The following is a 15,464-nucleotide window of genomic DNA, read 5'->3' as shown; positions in this document are numbered from 1 at the left end:
TGTATTTTGTGTAGTGTGTGTAGTGTGTATTGCGTAGTGTAGTGTGTGTTGTGTATAGTATGTGTTGTGGAGTGTGCTTTGTGTGTCATATGTGCAGTGTGTATAGTGTAGTGTGTAGAGTGTCTTGTGTAGTGCGTGTACTGTATTTTGTGTAGTGTGTGTAGTGTGTATTGTGTAGTGTATATTGTGTAGAGTGTATTGTGTGTAATGTGTATCGTATGTATAGTGTAGTGTGTATAGTGTATATAGTGTAGTGTGTTTAGTGTGTATTGTGTATCTGACAGACAAGGCGTCCATCCTAAGCCGTTGGTCCGAACACTTTCAGGCCTTTACCACTTTGCTGGTAAAATCGTTGCTAGGATACTGCTTAACAGACTGGCACCAACTATCGCTGAAGACCACCTCCCAGAAAGCCAGTGTGGATTTCGAGTCAACAGGAGTACAACAGACATGGTGTTTGTCCTCAGACAGCTCCAGAAGAAGTGCCGGGAGCAAAACAAGGGGCTCTATATAACGTTTGTCGACCTTACGAAAGCGTTCAACACTGTAAGCAGGAAAGGATTGTGGCAGATCATGGAGCGACTCAGCTGTCCCCGAAAGTTCCTCAACATGGTCATTCAGCTGCATGAAGATCAGCGAGGCTAAGTCCGACTGAACAGCGACCTATCGGAGCCTTTCCCCATCACTAACGGGGTGAAACAGGATTGCGTCCTGGCACCGACTCTCTTCATCATCTTCAGCATGATGCACAAGCAGGCCACTAAAGACCTTGATGATGAAGATGGTGTTTACGTCATGTACCATCTTAACGGCAGCCTGTTCAACCTCAGACGTCTACAGGCCTACACAAAGACCCGTGTACAACTGTTCCAGGACCTCCTCTTTGCAGACGATGCCGTCCTTGTTGCCCACTCGGAGAGAGCCTAAAAGCGCATCACATCCTGCTTTGCAGAGGCTGCCCAGCTCTTCAGGCTAGAAGTTAGCCTAAAAAAGATGGAGGTCCTCCACCAACCTGCACCTCGGGAAGAATACCACCCTCCCTAAATCACCATTGGTGAAACAGAACTGAAATCAGTACAGCAGTTCATCTACCTGGGCTGTCCCATCTCGTCAGATGCCCGGATTGACAAAGAAGTCGACAACAGACTGGCAAAGGCGAACAACGCATTTGGTAGACTACACAAACACGTGTGGAACAATAAGCACCTGAAGAACAGCATTAAGATCAGCATCTACAGGGCCATCATACTTACCACCCTTTTATAAGGCTCTGAGTCATGGGTCACTTACTGCAGCCACCTCTGACTCCTTGAGCACTTCCATCAGCGCTGCCTTCGCACCATCCTAAACATCCATTGGAGTGACTTCATTACAAACGTCAAGGTCCTCAAGCAGGCAGGGGTCACCAGCACTGAGGCCATGCTGCTGAAGTTTCAGCTTCATTGGACAGGGCATGTCTCCAGGATGGAGGATCACCACCTGCCCGAGGTCATCATGTATGGCAAGCTCTTTACTGGCCACCATGACAGAGGGGCACCAAAGAAACACAACAAGGATTGTCTCAATAAGTCCCTCAGTGCCTGTCACACTGACCATCGCCAGTGGTCTACACTTGCCGCAGACCATGATAACTGGCATCACACTACTAACAGGGCTGTCTCTTTCTTTGAGAGCACCCGTAGGGCCACCCTCGAAGAAAAATGACAGAGGAGGAAGAACTGTGCAGATGCGACACCTAAACCCGATCAGACCTACACTTGCCGCCACTGCAATCGCACCTGCCGATCCCGTATCGGCCTTGTCAGCCACGAGCGTGCCTGCAGTCGACGTGGACCATCACCTACTTAATCTTCGTTTGTGAAGCCAAGCCAGAGTGTGTATAGTGTAGTGTGTATAGTGTGTAGTGTGTATAGTGTAGTGTGTATAGTGATCAACGTGTCGTCTGGCTGATAAATACAGAGTTAATGAGAAGCAGGAGAAATGAATATTAATGAAGTAAATTTGCATAACCATAACAGAAGAGCTTTTGATCTTCAGTCACAATTCATGCAACTTTATTATTATTTTTTTGTTGTTCAGAAAGCTGAACACAGTGAAGTGTTTATTTTATATATATATATATATATATATAAATAAAAATTCTATTTTATAACAGTGTTTATTCCTGCATGTTTATTGTCATTATTAGTAATGTGAAATAATAATAATAAGAAGAAGAAATGTTTTTAAAGACATTAAACAGTTCAACAAAAAAAGAAAAGGACAAAAGAGAGGAAAAGAAATGAAAGACAAAAGATGGACTATTCAGAAAAAGTAATTTCTTTTTCAAGTCAAGTCAACTTTATTGTCAAATATGCTATACACGCTGAACATACAGCACAGATTAAATTTCAGTCCTCTCTGACCCACGGTGCAAACAGGCAATGCAATAAATAAAAATAGAATAATTGAAAAAAACAAACAATATAAACAGTATAATATATATAAAATGGAAGAAAAAAGAAAAAGAAAGAAAAAGAAAGATGAGGTTTGTTAATAAATAATTAATATATAAATATAATAAATCAGGTCAGTGTGAAGCCAAATTCAGTGTTCCTTCATTTACCTCCTCCCCCACCTCCTCCTCCTCCCTCCACCCTGCAGGTGTGAACACATCCATCTGCCCTCGGAGCATCTCTTTTCCCCTCCGTGTGGTGCTGAGGAGAGACACGGGCCTCGACCCAAACCTTCAGCTTCCTGAGAGCCGTTGTCTTAACAAGCGCCAGTGGGAAGAGCCTTCCAACGCTCAGCCGTCTCCACAGTGCAGGGGAAAACACCATCTGAAACATTAACGGGAGGATTGTACAGCGAGGTCACAGGGGTCACTGTGGGGTCACGGCAGGGTCACACAGTCTGGGCACTCGTCCCACGCTCTGGCCTCCAGGTGATGTCATCCATCTGGCACTAATTTGGTCCCACATTTTCTTCCTGGGTCACAAGGTTTGACGGCTCACTCTGTTTCTCTGGGTTTGCCCTTGTTCAGTGAACAGACACACAGCTTACACTGAGCTTTTTCTTTCTTCACACACTTTACAATCAAACTCCAGGACGTTAATAACAGCTTTGTTTTAAATGTCACAATAATGGACCTGAGAGAAAGAGACCAGTTTTAATAAACCAGCAAATCTACAATGAGAAAGAAAATCAAGAAAGAATGGAAGTGTGTTCGTAAACAATAATGCATGAAGGAAGAAAGGAAGGGAGAAAAAAGAAAAACTGTCTGAAAGAAAGACAGTCTGTTTATTCGAAAGAAAGAACAGACAAGACAAGATTGTTTCAAACAAAGAAAATGAAAAAGAAAAGTTGTTTATTTGACAGAAAGAAAAGAAAAAAAGAGACTGTCTCATCTCATTATCTGTAGCCGCTTTATCCTGTTCTACAGGGTCGCAGGCAAGCTGGAGCCTATCCCAGCTGACTACGGGTGAAAGGCGGGGTACACCCTGGACAAGTCGCCAGGTCATCACAGGGCTGACACATAGACACAGACAACCATTCACACTCACATTCACACCTACGCTCAATTTAGAGTCACCAGTTAACCTAACCTGCATGTCTTTGGACTGTGGGGGAAACCGGAGCACCCGGAGGAAACCCACGCGGACACGGGGAGAACATGCAAACTCCACACAGAAAGGCCCTCGCCGGCCACGGGGCTCGAACCCGGACCTTCTTGCTGTGAGGTGACAGCACTAACCACTACACCACCGTGCCACCCAAGAGACTGTCTTTGAAAGAAAAAGACTTTCAAAGAAAGACAGTCTGTTTATTCGAAAGAAAGAAAGAAAGAAAGAAAGAAAGAAAGAAGAAAAAATGAAAAAGAGAAAAGAAAGCCCATGTTTGAAAAAAGAAAGCAAGACTGTTTGAAGGAAAGAAGAAAAAATGAAAAAGAAAAAAGAAAAAGAAAGGCTGTGTTTGAAAGAAAGAAAGAAAGAAAGAAAGAAAGAAAGAAAGACTGCATCTCGGTCTGTAGTGGGTTCATGCCCACAGCACAGCCAGATAATTCTCCTCTGAATAAAATGACGCTGTGCTTTAACGAGGACGAACAGCAGCGTTTCTCTGATGGAGTCGTTTATATTTGTGGCAAAAGAGACGAAGCGACTCAATCGACTTGCGTGAGGTCTGTAGGTTCTGGGGGTGGAGCTTTGTGTGGGGGTGGAGCTAGGGAATGGGCTCAGGGAGTGGAAAAAAAATCATTAAGTTTTTCTTCACCTCCAGCTTTTTATCTGTTCGAGTCTGAATATGGACACATGCTCCATTTTGCAAACTTTAATTTCTGTTTGATGGAAAACGACGGACCCCAGTGAGCTTGAACTCATAACATCCTTCATCTCCAGCCCAGTCCACTGTGCTGGTCTGAATATACACAGATACATCTCTCACATATATCAGGAAGTTCTCTCTTCCTTTTCCTGGAGGCTCAAAGCAGACGCCCACAGGCTGAAGATGAACCTGGCTGACTCCTACACACACACAGCCTGAGCTGCTCCAGATGGCAGGTTGTGATCATTTATTTATCAGGAAGTTCACAGAGTTCTCCCAGCCTCCCCCCACACACACACCACTCAAAATGGCAGCACCTCTGGACGTTATGCTAGCAGTCAATGCTCAGTGTAATTACAGCATCAGTTTAGTCACATCACATCTATTAATCGCAATTTAACAACACATCTGAGGTAAATGTTGATGTTCCAGATGCTTCTGTATCACGGCACAGAAGAGGGATGTTAGCCTTTGATGCTAAGTGCCGTTACAGTATCATTTCAGTTGTATAAAGTCTTTTCTGAACCCTTTAAAAGCACATATTTGAGGTAAATATGTTTCCTTCAAATATGTTGATGTTCTGAATGTTTCAGTCTCATTTCCACCATCACTGTGACTTTACGTCGTCCATATAAACTATATAATGTCAACGTGATAGCTAGCAAAATCGTTAGCCTCAATCACGTGCTCATTCACACTTGGTCTCCATATTTACGACTTACGGAGTAACAGTGTTCTCAGAACTTGTGACACAACGTTGATTTTTCAATACATTCATGATGAAGGATATTAGCATTCGATGCTAAGTGTATTTAGGGACATTTCCTTCTTGTGAAGTCGTTTCTCAGGATTTTAAACATCACATCTGAGGTAAATGTTGATGTTCTTGATATTTCTAAGTCATTTCCACGGTGTATATGATAAACTATGCTGCAATTCCAGTCATAAAAGGTCTTTTCTTACAAATTTACCAGCACATTCAAGATAAATGTTGACGCCACTGTGTCTTTCAATTGGCCATGTAAATATCTTGATGTCTACACTGTAAAAAAAAAAAATTAGTCAAGCCAACTTAAAAATGTAACGCAACCTGCTGCCAAAGGATTTTGAGTAAACTCAACTCCGGGCCAAATAGTTGTGCTGACTTGCTCTTTTAAGTCGACACAGATGAGTATTTTATGTTGACCTTACTTTATTTAGCAAGTTCAGTGCATTCAAATTGTGATGTTGAAATAAAATGAAATAATCATTCCAATTAATGTGGAAAAGCAAGTTGGCACAAAAAACATTAAGTTATCCTAAATTATTCTTTTTTTTTCACCTTTATTGGATAGGACAGTGTAGAGACAGGAAATGAGTGGGAGAGAGACGGGGAGGGATCAGGAAATGACCTCGGGTCGGAATCAAACCCGGGTCCCCGGATTTACGGTATGGCGCCTTATCCACCTGAGCCACGACACCCCAAAATGTTCTTTTATGTTCACATAGAAGAGTATTTTATGTTGAGTTGACTTGACTTGCCTTTTGAAGTTCAGTCCAACAAATTGTTTAGTTGAAATAAATTGAAATAATAATACCAATTAACGTAGAAGAGCAAGTTGGCACATCATGGTTCTAAGTTGAGTTTACTCAAAATCCTTTGGCAGCAGGTTGCGTTACATTTTTAAGTTGGCTTGACTTTTTTTTACAATGATTGTGTGCATTACATTTTTTAGTTAAACACAAACCTCTCAACACTTAAGTTCTACTTCACTTTGCCTATTATTACCCAAACAGAAACAAATACCGACATACAAGGAGGGAATTCCCTGGCCTCTGTTGAGGAAAGCCTAGTCTAGACTCCTATACAACGTCTCGTGTCAGTTTCCACGGACTCTCACTACACCCGACCGTTGAAACTTTCGAACTTGTGAAGTGCGCATGTGCAGTGGCATCGGTTAAGGGCCGTCAATCAGCAATTGAATATATAAGTTCACTTAACTTAATTTTCCAATTCCTATGAACGAAGGAAAGGCGTCTCAACTATTTTTTTAGTTACTTGAACAATTAGAAGGGAAATTTGTTCATTCAACTTAGAATCCTTTTTTCACTCAACAGTTTTGCAAGTTACATTTTTTACAGTGTACATGCGATAGAGATAAATCATTAGCCATAATTTAAGCCTGGTCTGCATATTTTCCTGTTCTCAGATTGTAAAAAAAAACTTGTCAGTGGTTTTCAATATGGTGGCAAAATTAGCATTTGACGCTAAGTAATGTTAGTTGAACTTTTTTTTAGTAATTTTCCAGCATTTCGGAGGTAAACGTTCACGGCGGTTTTGTATTACTCACACAAACACGAAATGTTCATGTGGTAGCTAAATCTCACACAGCAGATCTTTAAAAAAGACAAGAACTTCCCAGATGAGAAATAAGGATGCGGCTGTCCTCGCACTACCTTCCGTGCATAACACACTATTTTCAGAAATTTCCAGAGACGGGTGGAGAAACAGAATCATTCCCCCATGTGCTAGCTGTAAATATTATATACACTCTTAAACACATCATACACGCCTTGATGTTTCAGGCCTCACAAGCCCGTTCCTGTTAAACTCCCTCAGCAGGAAGAGGCCACGGCTGACACACAAGTGTATATTTTGCCAGATGTGGTGCGATGAAACATACAGTAGGAGGGACGGAAAGCTCGGACTCGGCGTCGATTCCGTTTTGCTTATATTCTGTGAGGAAAATCAGATTTGACCTCTCCGGACCCGAGTACTCAGATGTCCACGTTTATCCACGGTTTTCAGGACACATCTTGGATATATACAAATATAAACTACAGAAAAGTATTTCTCGTCTTTGCTGTGTCAAACGTTTTTAATCATCATGTGGCCAGCGCTTCACATCCAGCGGTTAACACCTGCAGCGACACTGAAGACACAACTTCACATGTTGTTTCACCATGTTTCTTTCTGGCTGGGGTTTCCCTTGCCTTCACGCCACATGTAGCACTACCACAAACCACTGAATCGACACACTTCACCAAACAATAAGAAACCCAAACTTCTTTGGTGTAATTTTTATCAGTTCCATTCTCATGTTAATGTAATGTTTAAATTGCGAGGTAAAGCCCTTCATTAGCTCTAGACACGGCATTTATTTTTATATCATTTCTCCCTCAGGTGGTTGAAGAATCAGCAGTTCTGCCAGTCATCAGCACCGATTTGTTCGTGCTACGAAAACTCCTCGAAAGCAAATCCGAACTGAAACCTATGTGCTGTCGTTCCATTTCCACACAAACAAAATCGGCATGCGTTTGTTTACAATTACAGGCAAGTAGCTGTATTTTTAACGGGTTAATAAAGATCTTATGTTTTGAGGGAAGAGATTTACACAGCTGCGTCTTTCTTTACAAGTCAGTAAAACAGGTGGAAGGAAAATGTGCTTAATGCAGCCCAAGTGCTGTTAAAAAACAAAAATTTTTCCCCCCTGGAAGTCTCTGCCGTTAAGAAGTCCATAAAGAACCACGACGATGTGTGGGCCTTCGCTTTGATGCACAACTGAACACCAGACCTGCAACACTCACATTTTTTGCAGTTATTTTCCATGCAGTACATCAACTTAACCACAGGAGGTGCTGTTGTAAATGTAATATTATTCAGTTACCAGCATAGGAAATAAGGTCAGACCAGTGGACAGTGACTACGTTTACATGCACATCCAAATCGAGCTGCTGTCGGTAATCGAGCTGAAGGTCCCAGCAGGGTGCCAGAGAAATCCAATCCTACATGCACACAATGAAATCGGGCTATTGTGTGAGGTGCATTGTGCACCCGAGCCACAGGTGGCGCTACACGCCCCATCGTGTTGGTACACTTCCAGTTGTCGTCATGAAGCAGAGCTATTCAAGAGTGTAAACAAAGTTATCAGTTCCGTGTTCTCCATTGCGCGATTTTCTCCCGTCCATGAATTTGAATATATTCAACTCCTTAAGCTGAATGAGCATGAACTCTGTCTCCTCATTGCTCCAGAAGTGCACGTTTCTGCTTGCCTGTGGCAGTGGGGGCGTGGTCAAGCGCCGGTCTGTGACAGGAGGGCGGAGCCAGGGAAGGTGAGTGGCAGAATCACTACACCTGACGGTAATTAACCTGTGTTTGTGTGTCTTCCCAGTAACCGCGCCCTATTTAAGGAGGCAGAGAGAGAGCAGAGGGGAGAGCTCATCCCGGGACTAGAACACAGCGTGCACGCGCGTGTGTGTGTTTTTCTCTCAAGAATAAAAGTAGGCTGTTAAACTGAAAAGTCTGACAATAAAAAGCCTATTAGTACCAGAAGCTTTTCCTGCCGTCCTCTGTGCTCCACCCACACTTCAGAGAGCTCTACATCGCCATTTTCTCTTCTTCGTTTGTTCCTCCTGACCTCTTCTGCTGCTCGCTACTACTGTTGTCATGCCAACCGAGGCTGTTGTGTTTCCCGCTTGTGGTCTCGTCACTCGTCACTTCCGGAAGGGGCAGTAAGTAGCTCGACAACTAGCTCGATAGGGTATACATGCACAAAGTAGCTCGGCAGAAATCGCATAAACTAGGTCGTGTAGCTCGATTCCGAGAAATCAAGTTCGGTTCAATTTCAGCCGAATTAAGGTGTATACATGGCATTTTGAACTTCGATTTCAGTCGAGCAACGGCAGAAATTCGATTCTCTCTATGTGCATGTAAACGTAGTGACTGACCGTTAACTTTCGCATTTGTCCATGTGTATTTCAAAAGCATCAAACCTGATGGCCCATAAAAAAAATTGTAAAGATATGGGTCTAATCTACTTCTAATTTTTTTTCCAAATGTTACACTTGGCAAAGCGGCACGGTGGTGTAGTGGTTAGCGCTGTCGCCTCACAGCAAGAAGGTCCGGGTTCGAGCCCCGTGGCCGGCGAGGGCCTTTCTGTGCGGAGTTTGCATGTTCTCCCCGTGTCCGCGTGGGTTTCCTCCGGGTGCTCCGGTTTCCCCCACAGTCCAAAGACATGCAGGTTAGGTTAACTGGTGACTCTAAATTGAGCGTAGGTGTGAATGTGAGTGTGAATGGTTGTCTGTGTCTATGTGTCAGCCCTGTGATGACCTGGCGAATTGTCCAGGGTGAACCCCGCCTTTCACCCGTAGTCAGCTGGGATAGGCTCCAGCTTGCCTGCGACCCTGTAGGACAGGATAAAGCGGCTAGAGATAATGAGATGAGACACTTGGCAAATACATGATGTCGTAACACGGCCTGTGAAAGGGGGCCCGACTCTAAAAATTCATAACACGGCCACTGATGGTCTTAGCCCCGCCAAAATTCACAGGCACTTCCCTTTTCCCCCCTGAGTGGCACACTAAAGATAATAATAATAATAATAATAATTTCAATATTCGCTGTTGTTTTTATTGCACAATGCAGTTGAACGAGTGTTGTAGGGTTGACAGGATCTGATTGATCCAGTCAGTTGATTAAGAGTTCAGTTTACACAAAACTTTACAGTACAGTATTAGGTTAAAGTGCCAAACTGCCAATCAGTGGTTATGCCATTATGTGCATTTTATTTAAAATTCATAATCAGAATTAGTCAGGCCTGTGCTTTGTAGGATCTATCCTGTGATAGTCTGCTTAAAATTCATTATTTCCCCACACTGAGTTTTGCAGAAATTATATTTGTTGTGATCGTCACTGTAAGACAAATGAACACATCAGTATCATGTTTGCTATCAAATAACAAATGACAAAGATTCTCTTGACTTTAAACACATACTTATTCTTTAACATGTCCATGACCTGGTTTTATAAAGCTTCACATCAATGCCACGCCCCATCTAGAGACAATGTATTAATGAACGCTTTTCCATGGATGCAGTTCCAGGGCCGGTTCGGACCCGGTGCAAAATCTTCATGTTTAAAGAGCCAAAGAACTGGAAACCTGGTTCCACAGAGGTACCAACATGATACTGCTCTCGAACCAAGAACCACTGTTATCATACGTTAGGGGCGGGATTATCATGACCAACAATACCAGTGAAAAATTTTATGAGCGCCGTTTTTAAAAGCCCAGAGCTAATGGAGCATCGAGTCCGACTAATCCAAGGAAGAAGATGATGATGTAATCCGCCATTGTTGGTGTGTTTGGTGTTGGTGGTGTGAGCAGCTGGGAGAGCAGAGGCGTATACAGTGACCTAATGACGTGGCTCTGGAACTCATGGTAAAACAATCCGGTTCTTCGAAGTTTCACAAGCTGAACCAGCCCAGAACCAGCACCTGGTTTGTGTTAAGAGAATAATTGTGATGTAATGTTTTACATTATAAGATAACATAAAAAATATTTTAAGCATTTCCTTATCACGGTATACCATTTTTATATCTATAATTTATTTAAAAAATAAATAAATATAAATACATAATTATTCTTCTATCCAGGTGATTCTCACAGCAACTTAAAATGTTTCCGTTATTAAAATATAATGCTTATATTGTAAAAACAACTATATTATAATAAAAAGTATACTACATTAAATATTAATAACTCAATATTTATAATAGGAACAAAATACTTGAATAAAAATGTAACCGTTACTGAATATTTAGCATTATCACATTCAACATATTCAAGATTAAAAATCTCTTTCATGTAACCCATGGTGATTATTACCATATTAATCACACCATCTACATCCTCTTCAATTCACTCAACAAGATTAAAGAAAAAAAAGAAAGAAAGAAGTATTGATGCTTTGAACTTGACAAATCACAAAAACAATTTTAAGAAAAATGCATTCAAATGCATAGATTTTGTTTCCATTCTTAAACTTCAGAGCAAGAAAGAAGTCTGGTTATTTCTACTGTAGTTCTGACCCACATCGTGTTCCATAGCCTGCCCACATTCTTCGTTTTTGTTCTTTTTCCTTTTCATTGGTATGTTTTAGAAATGGTTTCTGGGGACCGTTCAGGATTTTACCTTTAAAAGCATCATAATTTGAGCATTTATTGTTTGCACATACAACGGCAAATTAAATTCAGAAACAACATAACGATATCGAATTAAAATGACATTGAATATCCGCTGGAATTTTAAAGAAATTTTAGACCAAAATATGAGTGATGAGTTCAAATATATTGTTAGAAGGTGAATTTACTGATTTTCATTTCTTCAATATCGTGGAAATGATCAGATCGAACCTTATAATGCAACATATGAGGACTGGAATGACGACACAGAAATACAGCATGATGAAGAGTCACAGATTTTCAGTTTCCTTTTTAACCTGAAATTAATTACAAACAAACAAACAAACAAACAAACAAAACGTGTTTGATGGTACAATGCACACTTGCATCATGTATGAAAACTAATACTTTAATATAAATTGCATTACAACTGATGCTATTTAAATAAAATTATAACCAATACCAGTGGAGCAAATTCAAATTGTAAAATATTTAAATTAAAAAGCTAAATATTTATTTGAAGTCACTCAGCAGTTAAGTTTCTGTGCTCGTGGCCTGAACACTGAGTTCAACTCGCTCGGCCCTGAAGCAAAACCCTCAAACGCTCAGCTCTTTTATTTATTTATTTTTTTATTTTCGATTTTTCACACCGAGTTTCTTCGAGTTTTTTGGCTGCCCTTTTCAAACAATGAGATCTTTGGGGGGTGTTTTTTTTTTTTTTTAAAGAAAAACCTCCATGCTTCTTGTTCAACAAAAAAGCATGTTGAGGGCATGTCTGAAAATAAAACAAAGGTCAAAGGTCATCACGGTGTGAACTCCTGCCCTTTCTGAGAAGTTCAACAGTTTTCCCATGATGCAGTGCAATCGCCTGCCAAGTCCTGTTCAGGCCCGGTTGATCATCAATGCAGCGCTGGTACTTCCTGACAAAAAAAAAAAAAAAGGGGGGGGGGGGGGGGGGGGGGCCTTAAATTTTTCTTGTCATTTTGCACTTTGTGTTCAACAAAAGCTCAAAAACAATGAATGAAGATTGTCTTTATGCCTAATTTCAATCTGGAAAGAGATGTGATAGCATTTTGGCTTCGATCAAAACCACAGCACGATGAAGCGAACATCGTAAGTGGCCCACAGTAACCACTGTTCGGATTCTGAGTCCGCGATTTTCCTTCAGTGTTGTCGTCACTCTTAGCGCATTGTACACGAGATTTGTTAGCATACCATCACTCACTGGTTTCTTGGCTTGCTTCAGATTTGTTCTGCAAATTTATCACTGTTCACTGAATAAAATAAGCTAGCTAGCTAGCCAAGCAAATTCCCTTTCATGGCTAGCATGCTAATCATACATGTTAGCTGCATAAGCTTAGAGATCATGCCATGGAGTGGCTTCTGGAAATACGAACACAAACCCGACCCAAAAGTAGACCGTTAGCTCCAGGAGGAGCAGTTTGTTTAACCGGGAACAGAAGTTTTGTGAAGATAATTCTATGTTCAAGGAAATTCAGAAAGCTTAAGAGTTTGCTCATGTTGCTGAAAGATACTGACTGTGACCGGTCTACTGTTTGCTAGCCGGCTAAATTGTACACTGATTTCTATGTTAGTGCCTGTGCAGTGCGTGCAAGTTTATCGGATTGCCTGAGAATGACTCCACAGCTATGGCGGCTAGCTAGCTAACAGACAAAAAAAAAAAACTCAAATATGACCGTGAGCTCCAAGATGAACAATATTTCATTTCTAAAATTTGTTGAGAAGTTTCAGTTCAGTCTCATCCATTGGACAGAATTATGGGGTGACCGAAACTAAAAGGAAAAGCTCTTTATTTGAGGAGCATCTCAAAATACTGCCTCGGTCAGGAACTTCATGCTGTTTGAGATTCAGTTTTGTCACAAGCTAGCTAAATAATCACCATAATGTGACATAGTTTCTTCTCAAAAAGGTTCTTCTGGAAGGTTCTTTGTATAATTAAGGGTTTCTCCAGAGGAACAACCAGAGACCCCGGAAGATCTTTCTATCAAGCGTGTTCCTCCTTCTGTTGTTTCTTCAGCATTCAATAAAACCTCCAAAACTGTTCTGATTTTCCAGCGAGCACTTCAGTGAACTTGAATCAGCTCACACTCGACGGTCTGCCGATGATGTCATCACAGCTGACTTTGTGTGATATTTTTCCAGCTATCCTTCAGGCATCAACAACGTGCCGTGACTTCAGCTTTAACTGTCGGGCAAATTGCTCTGCTGTGGAGGAACCACCTTTATGACTTTAACCAGCCGAGAACTTCATTGGCCACAATAAAGGAGGCCCAGGAGTGTGTATTCCTGGTGAGTGTTGGGTTCTCAGAGGGTTCTGGGCCAGGATTTAATCAGAAGCACGAGTTTATGGGGTTTTACACACATGAGATTACGTGACATGTCCCTGCATCGAGTGGGAAATGTCCTGTAACCCAACAAAGCCTTGTTTAAAACAGATTTGAGAAATTCTCAGCGTTTCAACACTCAGATGTGAACACACAGGGTGGTCATCGTTTCCTGAAAAGCCAACGTGAAGTAAATCAAATACGAGTCAGGAACAGAGCAGCGTTCAGAATACTGACATCGACAAACTAACAAACCTGAAGATCGCAAATTCCAAAATGTTCCGGAATGCAAAATACCACCAAACGTTACTGATGATTTAACTCTCAACTCTTCAGATCACGATATTTTTTGCGTTTTTATTGACCTTGTTAATGCTCTTAGTCTTCTTGATGCTAGCTAATCAAGTAATAACTACGTTTTATGTGAGCACTCTCGTTACTTGAAATTTAAGTTAAACTTCATTAGACGGTGGAATTCTGAAGGGCGTGTCAGTGAGTCCTCCAGGTGGAAACCTCTCTTCTTGTCGTGAATATTTCTGTTGTGTTGTGGCTGTTTGCATCGTGTCTGTTTTTGCGTCCGTACGTGGTCTGAATTTGCAGTAGACACGTGACCAAATCAAATCGCTGCATGTGCTGGAAGCTGTATTTATTCGTGTTCTGGATGTTTGCAAGCGTTTTGTCATTTTGTAAGATATTTACTGATGCAACTACGCATTGTCGAATTCTTGCACGTTTTCTGCATTTGTTCGTGGTGTCTCAATCTGGACGTGTTGTGACCCCTTTCAGCCACCGTACCAAAGTGGACGCAATATTGAAGACATACAACATCGCAAAATGTATTACACAGACATGAGTGTTTTACTGGGAAATACACCACTCTTCTTTATTTTTCATACGAAATACATCACGGATCTGAGGGACATGTTGAAATAATATTGTCTGGCGTTTTTTCGTGGTCTATCAGATATATTCCACTCAGCTAGCGTGATACTGAACGAGTCAAAGATGAGTAGCTGAATGGAATATATCTGATAGACCACGAAAAAAGCCAGCCATTATTATGATTATTATTATACATACACACTCTTCATATCAGCATTCTCAAAAGCCAACGTGAACTTACCCACGACTCGTGCTGTTAGTACAGCAGTCCAGTTACCTTCCAGCTGGTGGAGTGTTAGCAAAGGCCAATGCAAGCGCAGTCAAGCTGAATTTATTCCCCCCCCCCGTGTAATTTACTTCGTTACTTTTAAAATCAACATCGACACACAATGGCACGACCTGGCAGCTAAAATTCTCTCAAAATCGTCTGTATTTAACAAAGCAAACGTCGCTGCCATATTTGTTTACATACTGTCAGTCACTCGCTCGCACGGAAGTTTTACATCTCCGATGTTTCTCTCTTCCACTTTTTGATGTCCGTTGGTATGTGTTTCTCTTGTAAATATGCGCAAAGAATATCTAGTGCAGTTTTGGTAGCCTATCGGGTGTTCAGCGTGTCTTCAGTTTCTAGTTTATTTATTTAGTGCTTAATTATAGCATCGCGAATCCTAGCAGTAGCACTGGATTCGCCTCGTCTTCTCTCTTTCCCGTCGGACAAAGAAATGATTGTGCGCATGCGCAGCAGAAAAGTTTTGTCATTGGATCTCAGAAGTGTGATGTCATGATGTCTTGACAACGTGCAATATTATAACAATATCGCACGCTCATTCTCCATTGGGAAAAGCGGTGTAATTCTCGGAGGATAAGCGATAACAATATTTAATTCTATCAATAAACCCGCTAGAAGGGAATAGAACAAATGTTTTTATTCCATGGAAAAAGTGTCCTGTATGGATAATATACATGTTATTTACCAGCTTAAGGTTGGTCCGTATGGT

General features: G+C 41.4%; 1 long non-coding RNA gene across 7 annotated transcripts in view; it reads right to left on the bottom strand.

The window, feature by feature from the left end:
* Window positions 1-15,464, bottom strand: part of LOC132886393 (uncharacterized) — a 127,970-nt gene that overhangs the window by 20,582 nt on the left and 91,924 nt on the right. The window contains exon 7 of one of the 7 annotated variants that reach the window (XR_009654693.1): window positions 2,335-3,013. The exons of 1 other annotated variant lie outside the window; for it this stretch is intronic. This is a non-coding gene — a long non-coding RNA (uncharacterized LOC132886393). Of the gene's footprint in view, window positions 1-2,334; window positions 3,014-9,666; window positions 10,553-11,520; window positions 11,557-11,588; window positions 12,160-15,464 lie in introns of those variants that run through there. 5 more of the 7 variants (XR_009654690.1, XR_009654696.1, XR_009654694.1 and 2 more) reach the window with 5 other exon arrangements.

Source organism: Neoarius graeffei, chromosome 5 (genome assembly GCF_027579695.1).
Source record: "Neoarius graeffei isolate fNeoGra1 chromosome 5, fNeoGra1.pri, whole genome shotgun sequence".
Lineage (NCBI taxonomy): Eukaryota > Metazoa > Chordata > Actinopteri > Siluriformes > Ariidae > Neoarius > Neoarius graeffei.
Note: the sequence above shows the minus strand (reverse complement) of the source record. Positions and strands in the feature narration are given on the sequence as shown.